Below are 9821 nucleotides of genomic sequence, written 5' to 3'. Positions count from 1 at the left end.
AAGTTCAGATAAAGGAGATGTAGCCATGAAAAAAATCTCAGTTTTGTTGTACAGGTAGTCCCCCGTTATATACGAGATAGGGACTGTAGGTTTGTTCTTAAGTTGACTTTGTATGTAGGTCAAAACAGGTACATTATTTTCATAAATGCAATTAGGACAGATGTTTATCTCAACATAATTTTAGGCAGTGTGGTATCAGTTACTGTATAAAATAATATGTTGCACTAAACTTTTTATTCAGCCTTTAAACTATTCAGTTTGTTATTTTGAAAAGTTAAGATAAAGGAGATGTAGATAAGCTAAGGTTTAAGCAGTCAGTTTTGGCATATTTAATTTTTAGGGTTCTCAAATTTAAATTGTTGTTGGTCTATGTAATCTGCATGCAAACTTTAAGTTCAAAGATTTCTGCTTGGCATGTTTACTGTTGTTGCTGTCTGTAAATATATAAAACAGAGTGCTTTTTCTCATAAATTCTTTGTTGTAATTATAGTAATTCATTTGTATGCCCAATGATTACCTTCTTTGGAGTTAGTTAGAAGGTGCAGTATGTGGACCCTGAACAGATGCAGTTATGGTGTAAATGGAAACCTCCAATTAATTTATAAGGTTGTGAATCCTGGGAGAAAGTTGTGTGTATTTTTACTTTAAAAAAAATAGACCACTATGTGTTATCTGACAGCACATTAGGCACGTGTGGTAGAGCAGTGTATGTATTTGCAAAGGATAGCAAAGGCAGAGAGACATTGATCCCGATTTATTAAAGCGCTCCAAGAATGGAAACGTTAGACTACCTTGGGAGAACCTGGGTGATCCAGCAAACCTGGAATTAATTTCTTACCAATAATTTGGTGGCAAATAAATTCAATCCCGGACTGGATCCACATCCAGGTTTCCTCGATCACCCAGGTTCTCCCATGATAGTCTAGCTTCCCCAGTCTTGCAAAGCTTTAATAAATCAAGTTTATTGTGCTGCTAAAAAGTTGATGTGACACATCTGTAGAAAGTGATGGCAGAAATTCTAAGGACATAGCAGCTATCCAGTGTATGTTCCATGTATTTAGGAATTGGTGACACAGCATGAAGGATAGGAAACAAAATAAAAAAGCAGCCTACATGATATACATTTGATGCTTTTTATTACTTTGTTAATAGTCAGTCACCTGACTTTATATTTTTATGAAGCTGGTTCATACTTTTCATATTTTTGGTAGTGATTTTAGCAAACCCCCCGTAAGGTCGTTGACTTTATTTAGGGCATCCAGACCTCTTCTTTCTTCATCATTTATTTCTTCTTCCTCTCCATTGGCATCACATTCATCTTCTTCAGTTTTACCCTCATCCTCTTCATTCTCATAGTCTTCTCCCCTAAAAGTATGAATTTTTTTAGTAGTTATTATGAAAGCTTATTTTTAAAGAGTTAAATAGACATTTATATATATATAATTTATTTTGATGTTTACAACCTATATATGTAATACACATTTAAATGAAATATTCCACATAAAGATGTATTACAAAATATTCTATGTTTTTCAATCTATATGGTGACTTTTCCCCTATTTTTTTAAGCCAAAGATCACCCTGGAAATGTGAAGTAATTGCAAGAAAAGCAGAATATAAAAATATGAAAATATCTATTTGAGTTTTTTTTATTTCATGAGGAACAATAACAATAATGCTGATTTCTGTTTGGGTACCAGCATATCTTAACATTACATTTTATACTAAAAATAGTACGGCAAGTCTCTTACCCAGAAGGTATGCAATATTTGTTTGACCCTGCTCTATTATTTTAAGTACAGCTATACATATGAATTGCTGTAATTTGCAGCATTGCCTCATTTTATATGTTACACAAGGTTTTCTGCAGGTTTGCAATCAGGTAGATGTTTTATCTCTATTTGTTTACAGCTAGGAAATTCCTCAATTTTTAAAAAAAATACTCACTCTTCTTCATAAGCAGAAATGGAGTCCAATCCAAGAAGAAACAGTACTACAAGGGTTTTCTTCAAGAAACACATCTTTGAAACTTGTAAGTAGTTTGTACCTGGAAAAGATTAAAGCACATTAATTCTAATGTCAATTGAAAACCCATCTGCATACCTACATTTTATATTGAGTACTATGAGCTTGATTTATTGAAGGTCTCCAAGCCTGGAGAAAATAGAATATCACAGGAGAACCCATACGGCAAAACTGGAATGGACCTGGTATAGGATTGAAAACATTTTCTAACTAATAACATTTTTCACAAGTAATCCATTCCAGGCTTGGGGAGATTTAATAAATCAGGTACTATGTGTCACTATGTTGGTAAGTAAATATGACCACCTTTCTAGGGTGCTAAGCAGAACGATGACTTGGATGATTTTTCCAAAATATTGTTTTAGGACAAATTTGAGAGATCTGGCTGTTTATCCAGTTATACCAACCAATGTCCAAGGCTATGTACGCACGTCAGATGATTCTCGGCCAATACGAACTGCATGGCTCATCTCGGATGAGAATGTGACATGTGTACAGAGGCTGTACAATGTTGTTCATAGATCCGTAAATGACAGAAGACAAACAACCAAAATGGTAGTGAAGGGAGGAGAGAGCAGCGGGGTGCCACTTGCTCGTTCTCCCCCCTCTATAGAGCAAAATGGTGCTGTACAAGTATGTGCAGCACTCGTTCATTCACCTTTTGGTCATTTGTTGTTGGAAATTATATCTCACGATTATTTCCAACAACAAAAATCTAATGTGTATACATAGCTTAAGCTTATAAATATAGAATGGTTATTAGTATTCATATTAATATTAGTATATGTCGTCTTTAGCAGCCCTTACCCTTTTGCCTATGATATTAAAAATTTGCAGCCAACATTAATTCTGTATATTAGTTGCTAAATCTCATTTTTGAACTCCTCTTTGGGAATGTTAGTTTAGTCTCACGCTTTGACTTTAATGCTATGATCAGTAACTGACCTAGAACCCAAAGTAACCAAGGTAATATTTACTTTTTAGTGCTTTCTAACTCACTAATTGCCATGCCAAAATGTTATTTTGTCATGGCTCATATAAGTTTACATTTAACTGGTGGTACATAATTAGCTTAACTACAGTTAAACAATCTTTTGAATTTTGTCATATTTTCACATTTTCTAGGAAGGTAGAATTGGGCAATTTTGCATATCACTTTTTAAAAGAACAAATCATCCTTATCACATGAGAAGACTCTTGCCTGGTATTGTTTGCACTTAATCTTTTTTGGAATTGGAATAAACTGATTTTGGTGAGGACACCAAACACTCTAGTGAGCAATATGATTGAGTAATATGATGAGAGTTATGTGATCTTATCTAGCTGCTTATTCCTCCATCATCAGGTGAAAAAACAGATAACTAGAGAATAAAACTAGTATTTTTCCTACCTTAACGGTAGGGAAACCGTAACCTTAACCGTAACCTTTAAAGGGTCACTTTAAAATTCAGCCTAAAATTTCATTAATAAAACTTTTTTTTTTTGTTACTAAAACATTTTTTTCCGGACAAGCGTATAGCTGAAAATACAATTACACCTACTATGACAAAGAATCCTTAGCAGATACTTACAGTGTACTCCAGATAGAGAAGGCTTGTTTCACCAATGAAGATCTCCTGTATTCTGAGCTTCAACAACAAGGTGTATATATATCATATATTTTTTGTTAATTGCGTATTTTGTATAGCCCTGTTTGTATTTTTGATCATATGCCTTGATTTACAATATTAATAATAATAATAATAATAATAATAATTTACAAGATTTAAAACCTTGATTTAAAGATGTCACATTAAATAAACATCTGAAAACTTAAATATTGGTCATGTGCTATAATACAGAATAATTGCTTTCTTTATTACTATTTTATTGTGTGTGTATGTTACAAGTCAGATTACAAGAAGATATCTGGCTAACAGTGCTAGATATCATACATTCTGGCCATAGCAGTCTTAGCTATTGTACTATTGTTAAAAATGCAAATTGACCCTCAAATACTGTACCCTGGCTGGAGTATTAAAAGGCTGAACATTCCTAAGACTGAAAACTGGCCTGGCCATATAGTCATTTTAATATTAGCTTCATTTTCTTTACCTGCATGCACAGTGGTTATTGAAACTTCTTTTAAAATATAAAATCTTTTTATTCAAATATGACCTAAAACATAACTGATTTTAAAACACATCTAGAAAGCAGATGAAGAATACCTAGTTAAACAAACAAAACAAAAACATGATCCAATATTAATGAGCATCCAGCAAACCCTGATCACACATACAACATATATGTAGATTTGTATCATGGTTCCAAATAAAGGAGGTGTCTGAGGACCTCAGAAAAACAGTTTTGATGCTCCCAATCAACAGTCAGACAGATTGTTTACAAATGAAATAAATTCAAGACCATTGTCAGCCTACATAGAAGTGGTCAACCATCAATGAAAACTCCAACTGCAGGGCATGTAATAGTCCTAGAGGTTACAGAGGAACTGAAGGTAACGTCTAAGAAACAGGTCTGTTTGACATTAGCAAATGCTGATGTTCCTACCATCAGGAGAACACTGAATAGCAATGGGGGTATGGCAGGATAGCAAGGAAAAAAAACAATACTATCTGCAAAAAACATCGCTGACCATCTACTGTGGATGGATGAAGCAAAAATAGAAGTTTTTGGCTCAAATGAGCAGTGTAATATTTATAGAAAGAAAAACACTGCATTCCAGCAAAAAAACCTTATACAATCTGTGAAACATGGTGGTGGGGGTGTTCTGGTTTGGGCCTGTTTTGATGCATCTTGGCCTGGACAGCGTGCCGTTATTGATGGAACAATGACAAGACATTTGTTTGTGAACTGAATCTTAAGAGACAGTGGGTCATACAGCAACACAATAATCCTAAATACAGAAGTTGTTCTACCAAAGGATAGTTAAGGAAGAACAAAGTGAATGTTCTGGGATGACCAAGTCAAAGTCTTGACCTTAATACAATTGAAATGTTGTGGACAGACATTAAGAGTTCCTGTTGATATGAGGAAACCAACCTCAACCTAAGATCTAAAATTGTCCTGTTTGGAGGAATGGACTAAAATAGCCCATGTGAGTTTAAGTGCAGGACCTATCAACTGTTACAAACATTTAGTTGAGGTTATTGCTCACACAAAATACCAAAAGCATGGTTCACTTTTTCCACACACAGATATTTTATTGGCTCCAACATGACCAGTGATACATGACCAAATATATTAATTTTTATTTCAGATAATGATTAGAGTCAAGTTCATAAGTAAATATAGAACATTTTAAAGGGTTCACAAACTTTCAAGCACCACTGTATTTTATATATCAGTGGACCTGGTTGATGTATAAAATCGATATGGATATGGCAGGACTAATGCTTAAAACTAGGCCATATTTTTTCTTAGCTTTGCTAATAAACTCATTCCTCTACGTTTGTTTTACGTTACGTTTTTGTTTTGTTTTTTTTTGTTTTTTTCAACCACATGTGAACTAATATCCAGGCAGATATGCTTGAGAGCAGGCAGAAGTCAGTAATCAGAGTGTAAAACAAAAATACACAAGGTCACTGGAGTAAAAGAAGTCACAAGTCATCATAGATACACTCAAAAGGGGCGCTCTGTGCTCCTTTTGAGTATTTTATTGCATGAAATCATGGAGCATCTTTCTAATAGGACACAGACAGCAAAAATATTGGATTTTGTTATTGTATTGTATTAGTACAGTGGAGAAAGTTTAGAACATTACAGTGCAATATAGTCCCCAACTAGTCCCCAACACATTTAGTAATCAACTGTTCTAAACCAACAATAGTTAACAATTTTGATATGTGGACCATGACCTCGCTAAAGTGTCACCCATAATATTCAGATACCATAATCCAGAAAATTAAAAAAAAACTCAGAAACAGAAAACATGTTACAGGAGTTGATCAAGGAATTAAGGTATGCTACAAAAAATGAGTGGAGACTTCAGACATGCTATATGAGTTGTTGGAGGCTGAGCACATGCTTCAGATAACAATGATAGCCCAGACTGCAGGCAACCAAGTAGGCAAGAACCTCAAGGTACCTGCAAATATAGTGATATATACATACAATGTGGAGCTCCCTACTAAAAAAAAGACTGAGACTAGAATCAGTTTGGTAAATTTAGGATGTATAGGGTCAAGTTTGATTTCAGAAACTGAAATCACTATTTGCATGTTAAGGACTCATTAACATTAGGTATTAACATGACACATTATTTATTTAGCACCAACATATTACGCAGAGCTTTACAAATGCATAGTCATGTCACTAGCTGGCCTTCAAGGGAGATCACAATCTAAAGTCCCTACCACAGTCATATGTCATTTACACTGTTGAAGATCATTTTTTTAGAGTAAGCCAATTACCTAACTGAATTTTTTTGGAATGTGCTACAATCATCCACCTTTTCATTTATGCCCCCAACCCTCACAGTTCTCCACTGACTGCAGTTGCACTGCTCCACCAAAATCCACCATATTTTTGGATATCTGAAAGATGAACACTTGCAATCTACACCATTACAATCACAGTTTGCTAGTAATTTACAAGGAAAACCTAAGTTCCCCAGACTATTGTTAAAGGGAAAGCTTCATAGTCTGCATTGCAGTTGATCCCTATTCCTAGACCACTAAACAGACAATTATTTTAGAATATACTTTTTCATTATTTTAGTAGTATTTTGGTAGCATGAGACATCACATGTTGTCATATCTTTTGGGAATTTAATTATCTAATATGGGAAAGCAAACTGTTTTTGTAAAGGCTTAACCATAAATCAATATGAACATGAATTAAAATACATCATGTGGTGTTTTATTATCCATAAAAAATGAAATCAAATTATTACTTCTGCTGTCACAAAATGGTTTGTTTAATTATTTTACATAAAAATGTTTAGCTTTCTATGTCACATTGATTGTGCTCAATATTTGAAGTACAGTGGAGGTACTCAGTTCCCTGCCCTGTAAGATGCTATCCTCTTTATCTTAAGTGCATGTATTTAAAATCCCATAACATCTTTATTAGTGTCAATTGGAAAAGGGCAAGACCACTTAAAGTGTAGATACAATTATTTGTAATTATTTTGACTTTTTTAGGGGTAAGTATGTAAGGGTTGGACCACTTGCAGGTTTTCATTGCTGCTTGTTTCCCAATAAGGAGATCCTCTCCTTTATTTTGGGGATTGAGTAAAGAGTTGGAGATCAGAAATTATGTTAGTCTTTTGTAAACAAAACACTTAAATAGTGTAGAGGAGAGATTAGACAGATTGGGTGGAGGGCTGATTTCTTCAGTACCAGAAGGACAACTGTGTGTTTGTAGACTAAGGCGATAATAGCTGTAACAAAGCAGAGAATTAACAGTTTAGTTAGTACAAGAACCAGAATGAAGAAATGGGTACATACTAAATTAAAGGGGACTGGGTCAAGTGGAAAGCTTCTAATTTCTTAATTTGATCTTTAAAGTAGGTGGCCATGTCCTGGGGAGAGAAGGTAGCTGTAGGATGAGGGGTATAGAGTTTAGGAGTCAGTTGTGGTCACAATTCACAAAAATGTCAAACACTGATTTTATTGAACATCTATTTCAATTCACAAATGCTGGTAACTAACCCTTGTGTACTTAGTACTTAGTTAACCCTAGTATATTCAGTATGGTTTAGCCTTGAAGCTCAACATATTTACCATCAGAAGCTCTGAAGAAGACCAGCTAGTATTTAAACACACAGGCTAGTCACTTGCAAACTAATTCTCCAGTTTTCTAATTTCAAAAAATTTCTGACATTCTCTTCCAGCAAGAATAAATCCAGATGGAGCATCCAGCAACAGGCTAAACTTAAGAAAAATGTGTGTGGTTCGTGAACACATCCAGACAGATGCAATTCATGCCTTTCAGGCTCGGCGATCAGGACAGAAAGGGAGCACATAGCCTCCCAAGATTTACACATCATGCATCTCAGAAAGGCTTCTGGTTGTTTTTTTGTCAATTAAATAAAAAAATGCTGATGTCACGCATACTCACTCCTTTTTCCCATCTACGTCACGCGATCATGGGCTGGCACAATGCAAGATCAGGTGACGTAGGAAGAAGGACAACGACAGCGCAGGACAAAGGAGAATACCAGAACGACACGGGACCTGATCCAGGAAACCCCTGGAGGGATCAACAGGTCTTTGAGGGTAAAGGTGCATGATTTTTTTCCCCGTTTACTTTTGCTTTAAGGATGCTATAACCTAAGTATTACATCTGTCTCCGAGGCCCTCTAGGCTCCCTGTGCTCTTCTCTGTCATTCAAAGGTCTCATGTTACTGTTGATCTTAATCTAGGGCTTCTAAGAAGTCAGACTGGAGTGAAAGCCATTCTGAACTCTGATGCCAGTGATTGTTTTTTTGCACATTGGTTTTGCAAACTCCCATGGCTTGATTGCCACTAGGAATTGTTTGTAGGAGTTTTAGGAGTTTTTGTCCTGCCACTTGTTACTTATGCCAGAGTAGGTATGTAAGGTTTAAATAAGGTAGGTTCCACTCGCATGCTATCTAAAAAGGTTCTAATAATTCCCTCCCAATATGGAACACTTCATTCTATATCCATGAATATGACATGATAATAATGTAGTTTTTTTTAATGTAACAAATCTGCATTGCATTTTTGTTTTTTAATAAAATTGCTCTAAAGCCAAAACAAAGATAAAAATACCTAAAATTTTAAATAATACAATGACAAACCACTATTTTTTATTCATTTCAATTTATTATATTTATATATTATTTATTAATAATTATGTTTTTAGAACAGAAAAAGTTAAAATACAAAAATATAAAAAATGAGAGAGTCACAAACTTAGAGTACAAACAGTGAAGCCATGTTTAAATTTGTTATCTTTATTTTTTGTTTTGTTTGTGTTTATTTTTATTTTATTCATGTATTTTACAAATAATTAAGCTTATCTTCTGATCTCTATACTCCAGTTTTTGTTAATGATTGAGCTCAGTCTGCCTGCTGAATAAATAAGTACACTTTTTGTTTTGCATATTTTGCATTAATTATTTTTCTTATACCTTATAGGAAAGATATCTGTACAGAAGTAAAGTAATAAACTGCATCATCTAACTACCAGTTATAGGAAATCTAGTGCACAAAATACCATGACTGCCCTCATGTGGACAACAACTGATCTGCCACTATTCCAAGGGATACATCTACCCCGACATTAGGAAGATTTCTTTCTTGGGTATCTTATAAAAGTTTTCTGTATTTTGGCTTCTTAGTGTCAAAATTACTATGTGTAACAGCCCCAGTTTCTGCTTTAAACTTATGTTTATACCACAGAATTTTTTAGCCTAGAGATTACATTTTTATGGGTTATTGCTTTACTTCTGCTGTTACAGCTCTGAATTTTAGCTGCATTTTTCAGGTATCTAAAGTAAAACCAACAACATACAATAAGAACTGCATATGCATGTTGCTCTATTGGTCCAATGCATAAAATATATTGAATATGTCCTTAAATTGCATAATATGACTTCTATTAGGGCAGGGGTCGGCAAACTTTTTGGATTGCTAGGCCCATTCAGGAGGTCAAGAAGGCACACTAGGCCAAAAGAAACAAGGTGTCCAAAAAAAAGGTTTTATCCAACTGTGACTGCAAGAAAGCAGCCTTAGTCTTCCGCTCATCCACGATGTAGTCTCTGTACGTGTGCACGTGCTGGCATCGAATGGCCCCATGAGATTTGATTTCTTGAAAGTGCTGTTGGTGTC

At 34.7% G+C, this 9821-nt stretch overlaps 1 long non-coding RNA gene across 1 annotated transcript; it reads right to left on the bottom strand.

Annotated features, from left to right (window-relative positions):
• Positions 1-1253: 1253 nt before the first annotated feature.
• Positions 1254-3617, bottom strand: LOC140322517 (uncharacterized). Its single transcript, XR_011919203.1, has 3 exons — positions 3597-3617; positions 1948-2047; positions 1254-1365 (listed from the first exon to the last, which is right to left on the bottom strand). It is a non-coding gene; the product is annotated as an uncharacterized lncRNA (long non-coding RNA).
• Between the last annotated feature and the right edge of the window lie 6204 nt (positions 3618-9821).

Source organism: Pyxicephalus adspersus, chromosome 1 (genome assembly GCF_032062135.1).
Source record: "Pyxicephalus adspersus chromosome 1, UCB_Pads_2.0, whole genome shotgun sequence".
Lineage (NCBI taxonomy): Eukaryota > Metazoa > Chordata > Amphibia > Anura > Pyxicephalidae > Pyxicephalus > Pyxicephalus adspersus.
The sequence above is the reverse complement of the archived record's forward strand: the minus strand, read 5'-3'. Positions and strand labels throughout refer to the sequence as shown.